General features: G+C 45.0%; 1 long non-coding RNA gene across 1 annotated transcript in view; it reads right to left on the reverse strand.

The window, feature by feature from the left end:
- The window catches only part of LOC138473120 (uncharacterized), a 342,112-nt gene extending 319,784 nt beyond the window's left edge, over positions 1 to 22,328 (reverse strand). The window contains exon 1 of the long non-coding RNA XR_011268724.1: positions 22,064 to 22,328. This is a non-coding gene — a long non-coding RNA (uncharacterized lncRNA). The remainder of the gene's footprint in view (positions 1 to 22,063) is intronic.
- Between the last annotated feature and the right edge of the window lie 47 nt (positions 22,329 to 22,375).

A 22,375-nucleotide genomic window follows, 5' to 3' on the forward strand; every position in this document is an offset into this window, starting at 1 on the left:
GAGGTCGCAAGGGACACCACAGAGGTCGCAGTTGCGACCCCTGGCGACCCCCAAATGACGTCCCTGCATCCACGGATTTTGCCAGAAAAACGGCCCAAAACGGTTGGAAATGGGCGCTGGTACGGGTTTAACCAAAATGACCGAATTAAAATGACCAAATGGGATATTTGGTCGAATTTCGGCCGTATGAAAAGTTTGCACGGATGAAAATGTTGACTAACTCCCCCCTCTGGTGGCATATAGTGAACAAGGGCAGCGGGGGCTGCAGGGGTGTCCCCCGCACCCTTGTTCGCTATAATGTCAGGTGGGGTTGCGGTGGTGTCTCCCGGAGCCGTTTGCTTACAGTAAAACAGTAAAAAAAAGAATTGAAGCTGCAGCGCTGGTTCCCGGTGACGGAGGTGAATGGGGACAGACATCGCAGGGATACAGCGAAGTGTGCCTCCGCAAGGTAAGTAAGGAGAGGTTGGGTGGGAGCGGGTAAAGTAATGGATTTGGGTTGTTTTACCTTAACAACTGAACCGTAGACTAAAACCGCTATGGTTTTTTCGGCCGTAGTTTTTTACATTATGGTAAAACAACAAATCCAGCCAGTACCAGGGAGATAGTGGGAGGCCCCTAGACCCTGAAAAACTGGCAGCAATGGTACTAGTGCTGGGGGGGATTTACAGAGACGAATGGGAAATGGCACTGTTCAGGGCGGTTTTTGCACCAGCATTTTTGGGGACATTCAGGATTCGGGAGATAGTGGGAGCATCCACATTCAACCTGAGTGAGAGGTTATCAAGGAAGGAAGCAAGAACAAGGTGAAACCAGTGGTGTGGGTCATAGGACACGAATTTATAAGAAGGATGGAACGAGAGTATGGGAGTGCCCGAGGTTGCTGGATGACATGGCAGCATTTGACATCCAATGGATTAGTTGTGGGGGTCTACAAGTCTGCCAAGTACCTTCATTGGTGGAAGGTCAAATGTGGAGCGGACTGGGGAAACAATCTGGTGAAAGTGGGAAGAAAGGACCTGATCATACACTTGTTATCTTTGTTTACCTGGTTCGGCCGAGCCTGCCCAGTGGTGTTGCTCGCCTGGTCGCAGATCATTCCGAGACAGAAATGGCGGCGTCTGGGGCCAGCGCGCCATTGAAAATGTCTGCACAGAAACTGAACAACAAACTGGCCCGGCTGGCCGCATTCCATGGGTGCCTACAAAAAGTCAGGGACAGCCTGATAAGGGGCCCAGGGACTTATCACCAAGATGGGGTGCATCTATCCCAGCACAGACGGGGACTGTTGTTAGAGAACTATTTGGTCATGATAAGAACATTAGTGCAGGTGGGGAGAGTCACGAACCGGTGGCATCGCACCTGTGTGGCTGGTGGGGGAGGACCATGGGGACACTGAGATTCCTTTCTGGGGGATTCTGGAGCTGGAATGGGGCAAGGCTGCCAGAGCCTCGCAGCAGGGGAGGGGGAGGCAGGTCCGGGGGGCAGTTGGGCCCGGTGTAAAAGGGGGTTGCCTCGCGGTAACACCTCCCGAGTAGGGCATAGTGAAGAGGGGACAGGGCCTCATCATCATGTGCCACCCTTTGGGAGCATGGAGCTGTGGTCCGCCTGGATCACTTGCTAGTAGAAGTGTTAACAAATACATAATGATTGTTAGTAAGGATTGTGTTTTTAGGAATGTCACATTTTTGGTGTTCATCTATGTTTGCTGTAGTATTAAAAAATGTGGCCAGCTTGGCATCCAAATTTAGGGTTTTGTATGTTCAATCTTCCTCTGGGTGTTCCCCCCTGCTCGTCCCATAAAGGCAAATGCCTGCCATTGTGGGGTTGCTGGATTGGGTGGGTGGGGGTCAGCCAGGAGTAAGTGGCCAGTGGATGCCAGAAAGAACTGGTGCCCCCAATAGGTGCTGTGGCGATTTCGCACCATCGTTGGGGGCAGTGCGACAGCGCCAATCTGTGTGCTTAAAAGCAGCATCTGGGGGTGAGGAGAGCAAAGATCTCTACCTCGTCCTACTGGGAGATTGTTGCCGCCGCTTTCACACCACCCCCTGCCCGAGCCCTCAAATGCTGGAAAGGAGTTTGTCTTCCAATCCCACCCACAGCACCAGATTGGCTGGTCTGCCATCCGGTCCTCGGCCGAATCAGATGACCCAATTTTGTGGGCTGGTTTTATTTTACTGTGGTTGGGTCAGTATTTTGAAATTCATATTAAATGTTGAAAGACACTAGGTTTCATTTCTGTTGAAATTACATTGGTGTAAATTAAATTGCAATTAAACTTCACATGTTCATGTTAATTTAGTTAATTAATATTCCTGTTTTCCAATCGTCCTTTGAGTGAGGTCGTACATCATGAAGATGAACCCGTAGGCCCTTTAAGAGAGGTGGCGCTCTATGGTATGGATCTGGATGCAGATCTTACTCTTACACCAATAATAAGACCGACTCGACTCAGGAAGTTGGCAAAACATAACTGTTTTTAATTGCAATTGTGTAAAACAGGGAGTGCATCGGGCATCAACGGACAGCCCACAGCATAAGTCTCAGAGCATTTCATAAAAAACATTACTTTTATAGCAAAAATGCACCATACGTGGCGTCATACTACGTGGTAAAATAAGAAAACATACTTGGTGTTTTGATAGGCTTAAGCAGAAAATATAAGTATACTTTCTATATAGGGATGGGTTGTAATTGGGTCTCTACGGTCAGGTGGACAGCTATGCCCACTCGTAGTGCAAGTCATCTTCGCTGTCATGAATTACGCGAACTTTCATTGGCTTTCAAACTATAGGGCTCTTTGTTACGTGGCCCTCGACAATTGGTTGGCATGCTAGTACCCTTCTGGAATATTCCACTCGCTAGCAGCACAGAAGCTGGTACACCAGGTGCTTCAGGGTTGGACTTGACCATACCTCCCCACCCAATTAGCCCAACATCCATCATCACTCCTGCTGTCTGCCATTCAATTAGTTCTTTGAACTCGGCCTTGCAAGTATCACTGCGCCTGAGAATAGAAGGGAGTGTGAGCATGGCCTTATCTTCACGTTAATGTTAATGTTAAAGTTATTTATATAGTGCACCATCACCAACGGAATTGGTCCCCAGGCGCTCAGGTGGATCTGTAAACAAGGAGGTGGGGGTGGGTTAGTGGGATGAAGAGGGCGTAGGAAAGTGAGAAGGTGTCCTGTTGGCAGCTTCAGTTCGGTTTTCACTGTGAGCTGAGCTTGGGTGTGAATATCGTATTGATGCAAGTCCTTGTGTGCTGTTGGTGCGATTTATGTGTTGATTGTTTGTTGTTGTGGTGTGCTGAAGTGTGTGCGGTTTGCTGTGCGGTAAGTGGTTGTGTGGGTTTTTGTGTGAGTTAAGTATGCAGAAATGTGATCTTTGGGTTAGTGGATGATATGTCTCTTAATCCTTGTAATTCTTGTTCTATGGTTCCGGTTGTCATAAGGGGTAGGTATATTCTTTCCCTTTTCTTTCCTGACTGTCTAGTTTCTAGGGCGATGGGGTGGCTGGTTCCCAGCTATGTTATTGAGCTAAGTAAACCTGGCTGGGCGAGTATTATCCACCACTCTGATAGTAGTGCTGTGTTTACATTCACCCGATCCATTACTATCTATTTACTATCAGTGTTCCATTGCTGCCTGTGATCCACATCTTGGTGTAGCTTGCCCAAAGTCTATTTGCATCTTGACCATGTGCCAAAGACTGTGTTTTGAGCTCTTTCTTCGTATTTACCAATTTAAATGATTAAAACCTGGCGCTTGTAGAGTTTTTCCACTACACCTCAATAGAAGCTCGTCTCGCTTCTAACGTTCATTGTATTTTTTCGAATAGATAACCAGTTTCTTGGCTGCCCCAACCCTTGACACTGGGCCAGACAACCTTTCTGGAATCTTCCCTCGTTGTCAGCTGTTTTCTCTAACTGCGCCACACTTTCAGCCCTTCCATTAATGGGGTCCTAGTTAGCTACAATAGATTGTGGAACATCCAGATTCTATACACACACATATATGTATATATATATATATATATTCAGTGAAAAAACTTTGTTAAAGGGACGTTATGGTTAAGTTTCGCTACTAAAAACCTATGAAATTCTGTGAAAAAACTTTGTTAAAGGGACGTTATGGTTCAAAGTAAAACCGAAAAACCCCTGAAATTCGGCAGTTATGGTTAGCTAAGCAACCATAACTCGCGCCACCACCGTGGACTGCTAAGACTAACACCCAGGACATCAAAGATGACAACACAAATGTCATTGATGACATCACTGATGACATCACATGTCTGGCTCCCCCTTTTTTCCTTTACTAACATATCTAGTCCACATGGTTTTCTTCAGTAACAGTCAGGAATTAAAAGTGGAAAAGGTAGTATATTTGTAGACTTATCTTTCAAGTATATTCTTACAATAATTCCCTTAGGGTCCAGTCATATCATATGAAACATATACATAGGGGAAGACACAAGCTTGAAAGACAGCAATGCTTTCTGTGCATTAAAATTATCAGTAGAGTTATCAGCACTTTGTGATAGTTTTGATGTTTTTTTATTACTTTACTTTCCCTGTATATGCTCATATTTTTATATGTTGTACTCACACTATTTTTCTTAGGGTCCAGAAACATCATGTGATAAATATAGATAGGGTAAGTAACAGCTTTGAAACAGTGCAATCATTTCTCTACATAAATGTATTCAGGTTATGAACACGTTCTGCTACTATTGCTGTTTTTTTTCTTACTTCAATTCCCTTGTATATATTCATATTTGTATGTGGTGTTGTCTCTGTGATTTGTCTGTAATAATGCAATTATGTAGTAAGTGGGTTTTATTACCTACTTATCACAAGTTTCACTGTACGTAAAACTCTAATATGAAAACAGTTATCATTTCACTATTCAACATGGTAAGCTTATGAATATTGCACCTCCATCATGTATGCTGAACACAATGCCTATGTTTCTACATGAGTACCTTAGTATACTGGATTGAAGTTAATAATAGAATGCTATTTATATCAATGCATATCTTAATGCACTGATTAGCACTTGATATTTATTCCAATAATCTTTGACACTTTTTTAATTAACATTACACTAAGAATCCCTTGTACAGACTTTTCATGAAAGGTAAATGCACATGTGATGTCATCAGTGAAGTCATCAATGACATTTGTGATGTCATCTTTGATGTCCTGGGTGTTAGTCTTAGCAGTGCACGGTGGTGGGGCGAGTTATGGTTGCTTAGCTTACCATAACTGCCGAATTTCAGGGGTTTTTCGGTTTTACTTTGAACCATAACGTCCCTTTAACAAAGTTTTTTCACTGAATTTCATAGGTTTTTAGTAGCGAGACTTAACCATAACGTCCCTTTAACAAAGTTTTTTCACTAAATTTCATAGGTTTTTAGTAGCGCAACTTAACCATAACGTCCCTTTAAGAAAGTTTTTTTACTGAATTTCATAGGTTTTTAGTAGCGAAACTTAACCATAACGTCCCTTTAACAAAGTTTTTTTACTGAATGTCATAGGTTTTTAGTAGCACAACTTAACCATAATATCCCTGACTTTAAATACATGTAACATAGAACATACTGAACCCCTAGCTAGTGATTTCGATGTACGTGGACTACCGCCATGTCCGCGGACATATCGACAATCTGAGCGTGGTGAATGTAAATTTAAATAGTGTGCCCCATTTCCCCTTTGAGGTTGGCTCTGAAAAGAGCCGTTTTTTTGTTTTTTTTGCAGATGCTTGACAGACACCTGTTATTTTGTATTTTTTTTCTTCTTTTTTTCTTACTTTACTCTCTTCACATAACCTTCTCCAAAGCAACCCTTACATTCCAAAACAGCATGGCATTTCCCATAAAAGATAAGGAAATGCCATCTTCTTTAAAATAAACAGCATTACTGGAATCAATATTCTCATTGCTACAGAAGAACATACCAACTCTAAGCATGAAGGCACACATGCCACGGTTGATTACACACCTAGCATTGTTTTGCTGAGGACAAAAACTGAACTATTGTCCCATATTGCCCTAGGTAGTAATCCAGAAAAAATTACTTTGGCATTTGGAAGGATGTTCATTACTGCTTGACCCAAGTGTTCCAAATCTGCCAACAAAGTAGGGGCACTGACATAGCCCAAACGGAAAGCACCATAGTGCAAAACTACCACATGGAGACTGTTGTTCCTGCCCATCTCTTCACAGACTTGTACAATTCCCTGCACATTGCAATCAGGCACAGTGCTCCACACGACCTCCACTCCTTTAACATCAAAATTCTTTGCAACATTCCTGCATTGAGCATACTGTTGTAAACCATGCACAAACATATCTCCGAGCACCAACACCCTGACTTTCTCCACTTCTGCCATCTTCACTACACACAGTCTCTTTCAACACAAATCCACAACCTCAACATCTGATTGGCTGATCCCTACAGTCTTCTTTCCATGCTGGATTTGCTGGAAAACCCCGGATGTAGCATGCCCTGTCCATGGACAGCTGCGGTGTCTGGGGACTGCGTAACTCTTGGACAGCCCTTCTACCATTTCCACTTCACTCTCTGTGCCATTCCCTCATTGTATACAGCTAAGCAGTCACACAATACGGAGAACGTCCTCAGAACACCCCCATTTTGTTTATTTTCAAACATTTCAGGACACCGCGAGTGTTCTTATAACACATGCAACTTGCCAGCGAACAATACGGACAACGTCCTCAGAACACCCTCATTTTCTTTATGTACGAACATTTCAGGACACCGCGAGTGTTCTTCTGGCTCACTCTTTTTTCTTTTGCTGACATATCTAGGCCACATGGTTTTCTTCAGTAACAGTCAGAAACTAAAAATTGTATTTTATTTGTAGACGTACTCTACAAGTAGGTTCTTATAGTAATTCCCTTAGAGTCCAGTCACATCATATGAAACATATACATAGGGGAAGACACAAGCTTTAAAGACAGCATTATTTTCAAGCAAATAAATGATGATTTCTCTGTTTCAAAGCTGCTATTTACCCTATGTATATGTATATTGGTATGTGTTCTTGTCTCTTTCTGTTTTCTCTATAGTAATGCAATTATGTAATACATGGGTTTTATTAGCTACTTATTACATATTTCACAGTACACAAAAATCTATTAAGAAAACAATTACCATTTCATTATTCAACATATTAACATTACGAATATTATACCTTCATCTTGTACGCTGCACACAATGCTATGTTTCTGCATTAGTAGCTTAGTATACTAGATAGAACCCCATAATAGAATGCTATTTATATCAATGCATCGTTCAAAGCACTAATTAGGGTATGATATTTATTGCAATGATCCTTGACACTTTTTTCGCAACATCATAATAAGAATCCCTTGTACACATATTTCATGAAAAGTACATACACATGTGATGTCATCAGTGATGTCATCAGTGACATTTGTGATGTCATCTTTGATGTCCTGGGTGTTAGTCTTAGCAGTGCACGGTGGTGGCGCGATTTATGGTTGCTTAGCTTACCATAACTGGCGAATTTCAGGTTTTTTCGGTTTTACTTGGAACCATAACATCCCTTTAACAAAGTTTTTTTATTAACACGCAAACAATATACAAAGATGGAGTGTAAAAAGCAGTTTCTCAGAGATGGCTGTACACAGAATGTTGCAAAGTAAGAATTTATGGTCGCTTACAGTGAAGGTCAGCTGCTTCCATTTTTTGCTCGCGTGCCGGAGAGGCCCACGACTCGCACTGTAAGGTTCTATTGTTTCTTGACCTTGACAGACAGGGATCGTGCAAAAAGACTTCTTTTGAAGGAGTGTTGCAAAAATGTAAGACACGATAAGGATGACATTTCTGAAACGAAACCACTTTTATATATTATATCACTATGAGAAAGATCGTTGGCACAGACGGAGTCGTATTTTGGGACTGCACTACGCTTAGACAATGGAAAATGCCAATATAATGTAAGTAACCCTTTAGATTATTTTATACCGGAATATAATAACAATAGCGTGGCGTTAAAGCCCGGTTAAGTTGTACTTGTTCGTTCAATGTGGCATAGTGTTTTCTACTGCGCACTATCACCGCCGAATTGGTCCCCTGTCGCTTAGAGGGCTCTGAAAAAGGCAGAGGACAGAGGGTGGGTTAATGGGAATAAGTTAACATACTCCGTTGCACTATCCTTGCTAGCAAATAGTTTCACGCCCTAATAAATAAATTCATATTTTTAATGAAGATCGGCTGGTGAGACTTATTTATGTTTTTTAAAACAGGTATGTCCTCCCATATTGTCCATGCCACGATTTTCACACCCCGGCCGACGGATTTTTCAACTGCCAGGTGCAGCTACTTCTAAACAACTTCATGACCCTCACCATTTTATGGGACAATCGCCAAGGACCAGTATGCCCTTATGCGGTACTACCGGCTAGAAGCAACATACCAACCATTATGGTGGTCTAATGCCTCGTTGTTGGAACAGCCTTCCGATTATCAGTGCCACCGTAGTGGAACAGCGCGTGACTCAAGATGAACTTTTGCAGATCGACAGCAAAGACAAATGCAAATCGCTGAATATTCTCTAAACATTTGATGTCAAATAAAAGTACTTTACGAAATGTACAATCTTGCTATTTGCTTTGAAATCACAGTTTCATATTCCCAATTGTGGCGCGCTGTGTTGTGAGATGATCTGTGTTGTTTTCCGGGCTCTGTGTAAAGTCGCGTAAGAACCGCAAAGGAACAGCGCGTGACTCAACATGAACTTTTGCGGATCGACAGCAAAGACAAATGCAAATCGCTGAATATTCTCTAAACATTTGATGTCAAATAAAAGTACTTTACGAAATGTACAATCTTGCAGTTTGCTTATAAATCACAGTTTCATATTCCGAATTGTTGCGCGCTGTGTTGTGAGATGATCTGTGTTGTTTTCCGGGTTCTGTGTAAAGTCGCGTAGAACTGGAGAAGACTGGCCGCGTTTGGCTACGCACACTGTACCGTCACGGAGAGAGACGGGGAATATGAATGCTTTGATAATGTCAGGCTTAGGGGGGGAGATATGATTTAGTGTCGCAAAAGCAGGTCAGCCAGGTCGATGGGGCAAGTGATAGGATTATCACATAATGTCGACGCACAGCAGCCTGATTTATCGTTTGTTTAGTGGACAAAAAGTCGGGTAAGGGCCATAGGAAATTGTAATGTCAACGGACATAAGGAGGGTTCTTAGAACACTTTCAACCTGACAACGAACAATACGAACAGCGTTCTCAGAACACCCCCATTTTGTTTAATTGCAAACATTACCTCCACGTCCACTCTTCCTCGTCCCAGTAGTTACTTCATGAGGTCCCTGCCTCCGACACAGGACCTTCTTCTATTTCTTTAAATTCCTATAACTCCTCCCCCACATCCACATCACTCAATTTCATATTACCAAGCCGGAGCATGGGACCTTCCCCGCAGGGAGGATGAGGAGGGTCGTCAGTACTGTGACGAGGAAGAGTAGGACTAGGAGTAAAGAAGATTACCGGTAAGTAATCAGATCATTTCAGGACAACGCGAGTGTTCTTAGAACACATTCAACTTGCCAGAGTACAATACGGACAGCATCCTCAAGACACCCCCATTTTGTTTATGTACGAACATTTAAAGACACCGCAAGTGTTGTTAGCGCAATTTTGGCTTGCTTGTGAACAAAACGGACACATACTCCGTCCTCAGAACACCCCACCATTTAGTTTATATAGAACATTTCAGAACAGCCGTGTTGTCCGCATACAAATCGAACACAACAAAAGTGTCTAGCATATAAAAAAAACAGAACATTGAACCTATCTCATACTCCCCCACCCTCCCCAAACACTCTTACACACCAATACACTCCACTAAATACAATTTTTAATCCAAGTTTGACCACGCTGTCCGCGGTCGTCCGCGAATGCAAGATGGCGGGCGCCACAGAAAATCTGACGCGCTTCACGCACCACGCCGTCCAATCAGCGAACACGTCGGGTGCCCGCGGACATCGCGCAAGCCGCTCGGCCAATCAGGGCACTGTCCGCGGAGCGAACAGGGAAGTCCATCCGCGAAGTGAACGGAGATATCACTAATTTTTTTCCCTTACATTTTGGTCATTTTAAAAAAAACTACTGGACGGATTTACACCAAATTTGCAAAAGCACGCTTTCGGGACCAAGCCCCCGCTCCTGCCGCAAATTTGGTGGAAATCCGTCCAGCGGTTTGGGCTGTAGCCGTGCGCAAAGTTTTTTCCCATTATGTCTATGGGAAAAAACAAAAGTTTTGGGACCCCCCCTATAACTTTGCCCCCCCGGACCAAACCTCTCCAAACTTTGCAGAAAGATTCAGAGTGGGCCATATACTTTATTTGCAAGGTTTGGTGAGGATTCGTCCAGAGGGAGCAAAGTTATAAGCCACCCAAAAAATGCTCTTCCTATGGAAACACCAACTTAACAATAAATACATGGACGCTGCCGCGTCCATGTAATATATATATGTGTATATATATATATATATATATATATATATATATATATATATATATATATATATATATATATATATATATATTGTTAGTGCTGCTTGCAGTCTATTCACTACGCATAGCCAGCCTTCATGATTACTTAGTCTACTTGCGTTGCTGCATCTGTACAATTATAAAATGACTTTGCATTTTCTTCAGTGCTTTCCGCAGTGCAATCTTCAAATGTTGCTCATTTCTTTACTTCACCATCAGATTCTATTAGGTCTATATACTCTCTTCATTGGCATCTGTCCTTGGTGCATCATTTCTACTTCATGTGACGTCACCAGTCTTCTCTTTTACTCATCTTCATACTTCTTCCGGAATCTCCTTTAAAAGACTGTGATTTCTCTGCGGGTACATTATATAGGGCTTTCTCAATAGATACCTTGCTTCAAGGACTTTTCGCAGTATAGGGACCATTATTGGCATTGTGCATGTCACATTTTCCGGTTTCCAACATATAGGCAATGTTGGGGCGGGACTTCTGTTAGAGGCACTTAGCTTCTCCTCTACAAAGACGTTTGCCATCATATGTCCTTATCTGAGACATTACGTGCAGATGTTGCCACTTGCATGTGAGGAACGGCCTTGCAGATATCTTGAAAAAGTGTGCTATGTGCCCGCCCGTTGTTTGAGGGTCATGAGCAGGGCAGCCCAGCAAATCACAGCGAAGATTTGGGTCTTTGTATATCTGGGGTCCGAGATCCGATGCCAATGGTGGAAAAGAGCCCAGGCAGTCACACGTGGGTGAGATCGTCCTTTGAGAGGAAACAGCTGCAAAGCAGGTTCAGGCGGCGGGAGTATTTGGGCAGCACTGTCAACATAATGTATTGAAAGTTTATGTACTTACCAAAATAAATCCTGTAAAAAAGAAAACATCCCAAGAATATTGAGCTTCTTTTCAAAAGTTGAAAGGAATATGTTAAAGCCAGAGGGGGGGTTTTGGGCATGCTGATAAAAATGTAACCTGATCTTGAACCTGCAGACTAGGTGCAAACCTTTTTTTATTTCCAATCAGAGGAGTAATTAACGTTGTGTTATGCAGAGCGGCCCTTGGGTTTCATGTAATAGGAACACTTGGGGATGTATTTCTCTTTACATATCTGCACACCACTGAGTCCTCCGCTGCAAGGAGGCTGTGTGCCCCATTTAACCTATCAGCATTTATGCAGAGTCTGATTGTTTTCCATTTACAGCTAGTGACACTGTGTACACAAACCCACATTTGAATACGTCAATCCCATCAAGTGTGCTATCACAGAAGGCTTGCTTTAGGCAGTCAGCAAAGACTATAACCAATGGGTCTCTCCACCAATTAGTCAGTTGCCCAGCCTTCACAAGAAAAACCTCCATATGCAGGAATTAAAGGTATGCATCTTTATTTTAGCAGGTCTACATTACGTTCAGACTCTTGCCCCTTGGGATTAAGCTCTACCAAGGAATACACTTTTGTTGAAAAAATGCACTGTGCAGTAGCACCTGGAGCATTCCAAGTGCCAGATGGAATTACCAATAAGTGACCTCAGCCCCAAATAACCGGACAGACTCAAAGAATATGGCAAAGTACTACTTTATTATCAGCTCAAATAACGTAGGGAAACCTGGTGAACGAACAGATTGCAGCTCACACACTCTCAACTTCATTTCAATTATATAAAGGCGTTATCCCTCGATGTACGTCAGCTAGGACATCATCCTATGTGGCAAACGGTAAACACCTATCCAAAGGAAGGATTGGTTAAGGGAACATGTATACTTATATTTTATTAATGTGTTAGCAACATAATGGGCTGTTCCGTATCAGGCAAGCACGCCTTGAACTATCTCTTACTATGTATAATACAAATTAATGACAGAATAACAAAAATCTATCCCCCTGGTTTTTCAATGTCTACATGACCCCTTAGGCCCACAGGATCTCTGCCTTCACCTCCAACTGTCGGTTTTATGCGGATGACACACAGCTCTCTTTCATGCTAGCCTTGGCCTCTTCCTCCTCCTCGCTCATTCCTGACTGTCTGTCTGCAGTTCAGTCCTGGTGTGCTGCAAATTATCTCTGCCTTAATGCCAGCAAGACAGAGATCGTCCTCATTGGAACCCCAGCTCCCACTTTCCCCCTCTCACTCTGGCCAGTGTCCCTTGGTCCTGCGCGCCCATCCACCAGTGAGGCAAGAAACCTGGGGGTCATCTTCGACTCTACTCTCTCCTTCTCACATCTCGGACATGACCAAAAAGTCTCACTACCAGCTGCACCTTTTCAGAGGTATTCTGCTTTTCTCACCTTCCACAAGATACTCACTGTCTCCAAAGCCCTGGTTCTCTCCAGACTGGACTACTGCAACATGTCTCTTTCTCAGTCTTCCTACTTCTGCTCTCCGACCTCTTCAACTTATCCAGAACAGAACCGTGAGACTTATCCTTGGCCTCAAGCCCATGGGCTGCATCTCTCCGGTGCTTCTGTAATATGCTCCATGTGAGGGGCAACCACTCTGCACTTAACCCAGGCCCTTGCTGGACTGGGTGCACTTGTCCCCATCCCCCTCCCTCACACTTCCTGTTCTGCACACTTACACGACCTTGGATGTACTAGGCATAGCAAGTCTGTCTGTCCGGTCGTCCCTCTGTCTCCCCTCCCTACCTTTATTGTACTCGAAATACTCATGCATAGGGACATTAGATGACGAACCACCAAGCAATCTGAAATTGTACTGTACTGTAGTTTATCGATCTGTATGTTCCTTCCCCTCTCCCCCCTTCTCCCCTCACTCTTAGTCACTCATTTCACTAGTAGATATGCCTCTAGCGTAGTATGCTAGTTATTGTTGTTAGATCATTCGGACTCTTCAAGGCCTAAGAATGACGACTGTATTCCGTTGTTCTCTTCCCACATTGAAGCGCTTCGAAGCACTTCACTTGTGTATAAGTGCTTTACAAATAACCAATTACAATGATGACATTTGGCTTGTTAGTAGCACGTGAGCAAAACGAAACCCAGGTATGGGAGAACAACACCGGACCAATGCCCACTTTGGTCAATTAGCCTACCATCTCTCATTGTTCAGGCCCTGGGCCAAGGCTCTGTCTCTGTAGTTGACCTTCCTGACTGTGCTCTTCTTTGGTACTTTTAAGGGAGTGTAGGTACATAGCTATCTTCAGTTAAAGCTTAATGAATAGGCCTTGTTTTCGAGTCTTGCACCACGTGTAAGGAGAGCATGATTTTGTCCATTTCGACCTTTTGTTTAGTACTATTTAATTCAATGCGGCTGGGTGCTATTACTCCTCTTGTCCTCTGGAGACTTGGTTGCTCCATCTTGCATATGATTTCTGTATCTTTAATTGTCCAAAACGTGGCTCTTGCAAATGTTTTCTCCTTCACTTAATTCAAAAGAAATATGTCCTGCATATGTAGCTTATCGTCTTTGACTCCCTTTGTGCCTTACTATTGCCTCTTGATGTGGCATCCTTGATTCCAAGCCAAACAGACATTCTCAGTTCTTTACATGAAGCTGTTTTCCAGCACCTGTCAGCTCTGCAGTTTTGGTCTCTCCATTCAAGGCTTCGTAGCTCACTACTGTACGAAACTGACGTTCATCTTTCCATCATGGCCGATGTACCCACATCATATTTTATGAAGCTGCAAGCTTCCATATGTCTCATCTACCTTGCGTTTGTGGGAATATACATTTACTGGTTCTCTTCTCCCTCATCTTCTCTGTGTATGTAATGTCTTTCTCTTTGCACACATGTTTCTCGTATTACTTCAATTACATCATCATTCTTGAAGTGTTCGCATATCGTTTCAATGTGTCCTAGTATCTTCTCTTCATGATGTCACTTTGCTCTGGTCTAATTTCCTTTACACTGCTTCTATGTTCAGTGGTGTAGGCAGACATCCTTCCAGCACATCAGTGCGAGGGTACATTTGATATGCTTGTCTGAGTGCATAACGTCTATTGCATCTTCGATGCGTTATTGGGACAATACCTGGTGTCACACATACTGCTCTCTTGCTGTTCTTCCAGTATGACAGAGGTGAGGGGCCGGGCTCTAGAGATCAGTTATACATCTGCCTCTCTACAGCACTTGGGGTCAGCAGAGCAATACCATAAAACATGTAAAAAGTAGGGGTAAGCAAGGCCACTAAATATTTTGTAAGGAGCATGATACACATGGGAAAAGAGAATCAGTCTACCTGTTTCAGTACATGGGAATTAATTGAGAATAATTCAGGTCAGATTGTATACATTAGAAACATTTGTTCACCTGGAGCTGAATTTATGACGACATGGTTCAGGGAGGGTGCACACAAGGTGGCATACAATACAATACCGACCTTCAGCTTAATAGACAATGGGCCTGATTTACAAAGACCTTTTTCAATGGGAAAACACAGTTGAAAAATGCGGTGTAAATCAGGCCCAATGTGTTTTGCTAGCAAAAGGCAATGTGTCACTTTTTACATTTCTTTTAATGTAATGATGTTTATTATGATCATGTTTTGGAAATACGACTGCAATACCCAGTGTTCTCTCTAACACCAATAGATTTGACTTCTTTGGGTGAACAATCGTTTTCTGAAGTTGGTAGGTTTATTTGTATGAATTGTGTGCATGGAAGGCAAAACAGCACAACGAAGGTGGTGACCCTGTCTCTTGATTATGTAATCTAACAGTCAGTGGGCCTCTGACGGTAAATGTCACTCACTCAGAACAGAGATTTAATCTGTGCCTGTATTTATAGAAGTGAATCATTCCCGCCCGCTGCACTACAGTTAATATGTAACACAAGTCATGAAGCCATACAAATACAACAAAAATATTTTATTCAGTTATCAAAAAGGCAAATATAAAATTTTACTAAAAAAAAAGATCTTTAACTGAAACTGTTTAGGACAAAACTGTTTAAGGAAAAAACTAACTGACTTCCGTCTAATATGTAACATTACAATATTTAGTGGGGTTAGTACGTGCGTTTGTGTTTTTTATATAACACTGTTATTCAGAACAAGGAAGTAGAGCACTGTGGTTCACAAGACACTGCTCTGTCAGGAATTGGGTGCATGCCTCTTTTCGTCTGTTTATCTCTTTTAAACGGCAAAATGATCACTCTGAAACTCCATTGTAAAATGTATTGTTTCAGAGCACTGTTTATGTATGAAATTACCACTGGTTCTTGCCATATGCGAGCAATTGATGGGAGGGTTAGGAAAGAGGAGAGGGTTAGGGACTGGGGGCCTGATTTATGGGATTTTTAGTGCAGTGCAAAGTCACTTTGCACTGCCAACAAACACCCTGATCCACAGAGAGGTGCAAAGTATTTTTGCACTGCAAAGTCACTTTAAACCGGTGCAAATTCACTTTGCACCATGCTAAAAGTTACATGAATCAGGCCCTGGTGGCGTATCTCAGGTCATGTAGCCCTCTTGATAGAAAGAGCTAAATTCATTTTAACCCTTGATTTTCCCAATTTTCAAAGCAGTGTGTGCAACAACCAGTAATGTGCACATTGCCACACCTCAATCATCTTCCCAAACGATATACTGCAAAAAGTTCTGAATCACTGGAATTTGCAGATGTGGACCACTTTTTTGTTTGTTCGTTGTGGGCCACTTTTTTTTGGCTGTCCGGGCCTATTCCTTGTCCCAGTCCGACCCTGCCCAGCCACCCTTTTTATGTGGAGGAGGGGAGAGCGGTTGCAGGTGGGGGAGGACCATGTGGAAACTGAGATCCCTTTCCGGGGGACACCAGAGCTGGAATCGGGCACGGCTACTGGAGGCTCCCGGCAGGGGAGAGGGAGTGGCGGAACCTCGGGGGAAGCTGCGCCCAGTGGAAAAGGGGACTGCCTCCCGGTGACGCCTCCCGAGTAGGGCATCGTGGGGAGGGGACAGGGCCTCATCACCATGCGCCGCCCCTTGAAGGCAAGGAGCCATGGTCCGCCTGGACCAATTGCTAGTAGAGGTTTTGACAAATTCGTAATGATTGTTATTAAGGATTGTGTTTTTAGGAATGTCACATTTTTGGTGTTGATCTATGTTTGCTGTGGTATTAAAAAATGTGGCTGGTTTTGGCATCCAAATTTTGAGTTTTGTGCGTTCACTCTTCCTCTGGGTATGCCCTCCTGCTCAGCCCATACAACACACACACACCCCTGCCGTACACGCACACACAATCCAACACACTCTCCAACCCCCTGAAGACACACACCAAGCTCACCCAGTCACACACCCTTAAATAGAAAAATCCCTTTGACTGTGCATACACACCCACCACTAATGCAACACACACACCCCTGCCGCACTCACACATAACCCCCACACACTCAAACCCCCTGAATACACACACAGAGCTCTCCCAGTCACACACCCTTCAACAGAAGAATCCCTTTGATTATACATACACACCCACCCACCACTAATACAACAAGCACACCCCTGCTGTGCACACACACACAACCCCCCACACACTCAACCCCCGGTGGACACACGCAGGGCCCCAACAGTCAGACACCCTTTGACAAAATAATCCCTTTGATTGTACATATACACCCTCCACTAATACAACCCCCACACCCTTGCTGCACACACACAACCCCAAACACTCAAACTCCCGGAAGACACACACAGGGCCCCCACAGTCACACACCTTCCGACAGGAGAATCCCTTTGATTATACATACACACCCACCACTAATAGATCAAGCACACCCCTGCTGCACACACACACACAACCCCCACACACTCAACCCCCGGAGGACACACGCAGGGCCCCAACAGTCACATACCCTTGGCCAAAAGAATCCCTTTGATTATACATACACACCCTCCACTAATACAACCTCCACACCCTTGCTGCACACACACAACCCCCACTCACTCAAACTCCCGGAAGACACACACAGGGCCCCCACAGTCGCACACCCTTCAAGAGAAGATGCCTTTGACTGTGCATGCACGTATACAAAGCCCTCCCAGAACAAAAGTCAGGGCAATCTGTCTCTACAACACGCTCCGTAGATCTATACTTCAAGACAACACGCAATGTGTGCAAACATAATGCTGGTTCTATATGCAAGCATGGACACATGATTGGACTATACACATGCAATCACACGTACACTCAATAGACACATACAATACACAAGCAATATCCATACACACTACACAAACCATGCAACAACAAAAGACAAGCACGAGCACAGGACACATGCATGGCACATACATACGCACATTCGCGTTAAAAAACAAAACTCATATACGTCATGCAAGTAATATACATATGCACATAGAAGATGCAAGATGCACATGTATTGCACTCAAGATGCACGCAAGCTTGGATAACATGCTCAGAACATGCATAAACACACGCTTGCAATACGCACATGTGAACTATGTACCATACGTTCACAATGCTCATACCCATATGCAATACAGTCAGAATGTACATAAGCACAATAGGCACATACAAACCAAAGCATGGACATTAGCTGCACAGCCAATATGCTCTGAATGGGCACACACACAGAGGGCCTGAATCACAAAAGCATTTCACAATGGCGCTATCACATTGGAGAAGGCTTTGTAAATCGGGCCCTAAGACTCTGCAGTACACACATACACTACACTCTGAGTGTATGCCTCCGCCTACCTGCGGTTCAAAATGTCCAGTGTCAGTGTCCTTAGTCTATGTATGTCCATCCATGTATGGTCCCCAGTGACTGTCCCATTTACTCCCCTCCACAACCTGGTCAGAATGTCCCTCAAGCTCACCTCATTGAAAGAAGCTCGCTATTTCCTGTTAAATCGGATGTCTTATCTACTGTACGTTATTTTGTGATCAGCATTGTTCCCCGTAAATAAATAAATAAATAGATAAGGATGCCCAGGGAATGCGCTTAACATGTGCATAGGCACATACACACCTAAAAACATAAACAGTCAGGCAGAAAGGGTAGGAAAAAGAAAATCGGTGGAAAAATCAGACACGAAAAGAGTTTACCATGAAAAGGTGAAGTTTGCAAACATTCGAAATGTGATAATAAGCCACAAACACGCACCCTAAAGCAAAGCTCAACAGAGTATGGACCTGTTTCACAGAAGCGTTTTATAATGGTACAATCTCATTGTGTATCAGGCCCGTTGGCTGTAGCCTTAACTCACTCCACACCGCCACTTCACAACACTTGCTTTAAGCATGTGCTAGCTCGTGTCCAGTTAAAGGGGGTCTTGTGGAGTAGTGGTGCAGTGTGATGCGGGAACTAGTTCATTTGGACTGAGTGTGTGCTCTTTAACATGTCCAACCTTTATAGACATCGCCTTTCGTTGGTACAATACCCCTTTTTTAATGTTGTGTTTCCCACTGCGATCAATGCATACAGTGAAATGCTTTGCTTGTGTGCCACGGCGTTTACCGATTGTATGCCGACTAGTGCATTAGGCGGTGGGTTTTGAGATTAAGAAAAAGCCGAACTGGTTCTCCGGTAACTTGAAGGAAGTGCTGCTTTAAGGCGTTTCTATACTTGTTCCTCCCCCAGTCGTTCCAGTCAAACGCCCTACGGACAAAAACTGGGAAGCGGCTGAGGGCGCTTTAAGCACTGAAGTCGTGTGTGTCTTTGTGTTTAGTGTGAAAGATGCTGAGCCAGTAGCTCTGCCTGGAACGGCATGTGGCTATAGAGGCAGAGGGACGGGTGTACAGGTGGAGGGAGGCACGGGCACAGGTGGAGAGGCTGAGGCTGAGGCACAGGCAGGTGGAGGCACGTCCACATGGAGGCAGAGGTACAGGTGGAGGGGTTCAAGAAGAAAGGACGGGGACTCACGTGCATAAGTGGGGAGAGGCAAGGGTACGGGGAAGAGAGGCTGAGGCACAGGCAGGGGGAGATGCGTCCACATGGAGGCAGAGGTACCAATGCAGAGGTGGAGGGGTTCAAGGAGAAAGGAGGGGCAATCAAGTGCATAAGTGGAGAGAGGCAAGGGTACAGGTGGAGAGAGGCAATGGCAAAGGTGAAGAGAGGCTGAGGCACAGGTAGGGGGAGATACGTCCATTTGAAGGAGAGGTACCACTGTACAGGTGGAGCGGTTGGGTGAGAAATTGGGGAGGACTCGCGTGCATAAGTGGAGAGAGGCAACTGTACAGGTGGAGGGTGGCTGGGGCACAGGCAGGGGGTGATGCGTCCACATGGAGGCAGAGGTACCAATGCACATGTGGAGGGGTTCAATGAGAAAGGAGGGGGATTCGCGTGCACAAGTGGAGAGAGGCAATGGCACAGGTGGAGAGAGGCAATGGCACAGGTGGAGAGAGGCTGAGGCACAGGTAGGGAGAGACCCGTTTACAAGAAGGCAGAGGTACCACTGTGCAGGTGGAGGGGTTCTGGGGGAAAGGAGGGGGTGCACATGCATAAGTTGAGAGGGAGGGATTGTAGGAGAAAGGAGGGAGACTCACGTGCATAAGTGAAGAGGGGCAAAGGAACAGTAGAAGAGAGGCTGGGGCAGAGGTAGGGGGAGACACGTCCACGTGGAGTTAGAGGTACCACCGTACAGGTGGAGGGTTCAAGGAGAACGGATGGGGACTTTGGGACTCAAGTGCATAAGTGGAAAGAGGCAAGGGCACAGGCAGAGAGAAGCTGAGGAACAGGTATGCAGTGGAGGGGGGCAAAGTTAAAGGGAGGAGGGTCATATGCACACGTGGAGTGGGGCTGGGGTACAGGGTTGGGGGGTCCGTGCACCTGTGGAGGGAAGCAGAGGTACAGGTGTACAGTAGAGAGAGGCAAAGGGAGGTGGGTGATATACACACGTGGAGAGAGGCTGGGGTACAGGCGGAAGCAGGCTGGGGTACAGAAATAGGGGAGTCACATGCAGAAGTACAGGGAGACAGGCGGAGGGAGGCTGAGGTACAGGAGGACGAGGCACAGGTGAAGGTAGGCAGAGGTGCAGGGAGGGGGAGTCACATGCACACGCGGAGGGGACAGAGGTACGGGGGGAGACAGAGAGGGTGCATATGAGTGCACTCAACGGGGGAGACAGAGGTGCAGGGGACAGGGACGCGTGAGAGGTACAAGAACCCCCACGCCTCACTCCAGCTTACCGCTCGATGCGTCACGCACATACACTCGGCGGGAGTTGGACATAACAGCACGTCAGACCTAATTCTGAAAAGACCGCCCTCATGGCCGAACGGACTTCAGATCATTTTCCTTTTTACACATCTAAAAAGAAAATAACCAGTCACGGGACGATATAACCCCTGTGCTGCCGGGCAAACAGCTGCACCAAACAAAAAGGTGGCAGAATGAAAACACCCTCAGCCCCACTAGGCGACATATTTGCAAATAAAATGCACCATTCCCTCGTGTATTCTATACAATTTGCAGAAATTTGCGTTTCTTTGCAGTTCCCCGCCATCGATATCGTGAAACGTTCAGTGAAATCAAGACATGCCCAACACACGAAGCATGTATGTGCCGTTTAACATGGGAAACGCGCGGCCGGCTGCCTCAAGAGCAGCGCAAACGCCGCTTCTCGGCAAACTCGAGGTTTAGCCGTACCCCAAAACATCGCTTCGGACAGCGCTTGATGCGTCCGTTTTGTGCAATAAAGACACTTCGTTCACACACACAAAATCAGCATTGCCAGGACGAGTAAACCGGATCCTTATCTGCAATTGCCACGGGCATGCATGTCCGAAATAAACTGAATAGTCTGCATTTAAGCTGGGGGGGGGGGGGGGTGAGGTGGCCTAAACATCTGTACAACGCCTCCTGGTTTCAGCCGAGGCACTCTGACCTCTGAGGCCGCAGGAGTCCAGCGCTCCCCGGTGTGATAAAAAAACAAACCCACAGCCTGGTGTTGGGTCCAGACAAAGCCCCCAGTAATTCAGTTATCTCCCAGCGAGGTCTCGGAAACGCGTGTCAGCAGCATCTGGGCGTTCTCCGAGGGCGTGAAATACGTCCCTTTGACCGTCCGGCGGAGCTTTTGCGCGTGAAATATAGCAGAGTGGCTTCGGCAAGAATTAGAGGAGGGGGCACTGTTCTGTATGTGTCCTCTGGCCTTCTCTCCCTCGCCCCCCACACCCTCCGCTGTCTGCCAGGTGTTTGCAAACTAGCAATTTCGGCATCCAGGCTGCGATGCAGAAAATCCCCTTGACCGGCCGCTCGGAATTAGCAAGAACCCCCGTGTTCATAAATGCTTAAAAACCTAGCAGGTGACACGAAAAAACACACACAAAAACACAGTACCCGCCCCCACCTCAGAATGCCTTGTAACCGAACAGGGTCTCGCCTTCACCTGAGCACGAACTATCGATCAGTATCACGATATCAAGTTATATCGCAACATTCTTCCAAATACCCATTTGCACAAGTTGAAAGACGCGAATTTTCTGATGCTATCCAGTACAATACACAAATAGCCATTAAGCAAAAATACAGACGAGGTTGATAATCATCAAAGATGACTTTTCTGAATTATAATATAAATAATGATATTATAATAATAGTTCGGGGCTTACCTGTCAACGGCGATCGCTTTTTTTTTTTAAATACACCGGAAACATGCATGTCAAATATAGAGACATAATCAAAAATCTGAAGAAAAAAGGCAGTATTCGGATATTTTTTTTTCGTTCGCGAGGCGTTCTCCTTGATGCAATAAAGGGCCGGGAGTAATGCAATTTAAAAATATATCCCTGGCCCAACAAATAATGGGGGAGATAGTGACAAGTGCGCCGGGCATTATAATTCAAGCGGGCTCCACCTCCCAGTCACGGCGTCTAATTAATGGAGCTCCAAGTTGCGGGCGCCTGCATTGGCCAGGCAGAGAG

Source organism: Ambystoma mexicanum, chromosome 8 (assembly GCF_040938575.1).
Source record: "Ambystoma mexicanum isolate Mex_15411 chromosome 8, UKY_AmexF1_1, whole genome shotgun sequence".
Classification (NCBI taxonomy): Eukaryota; Metazoa; Chordata; class Amphibia; order Caudata; family Ambystomatidae; genus Ambystoma; species Ambystoma mexicanum.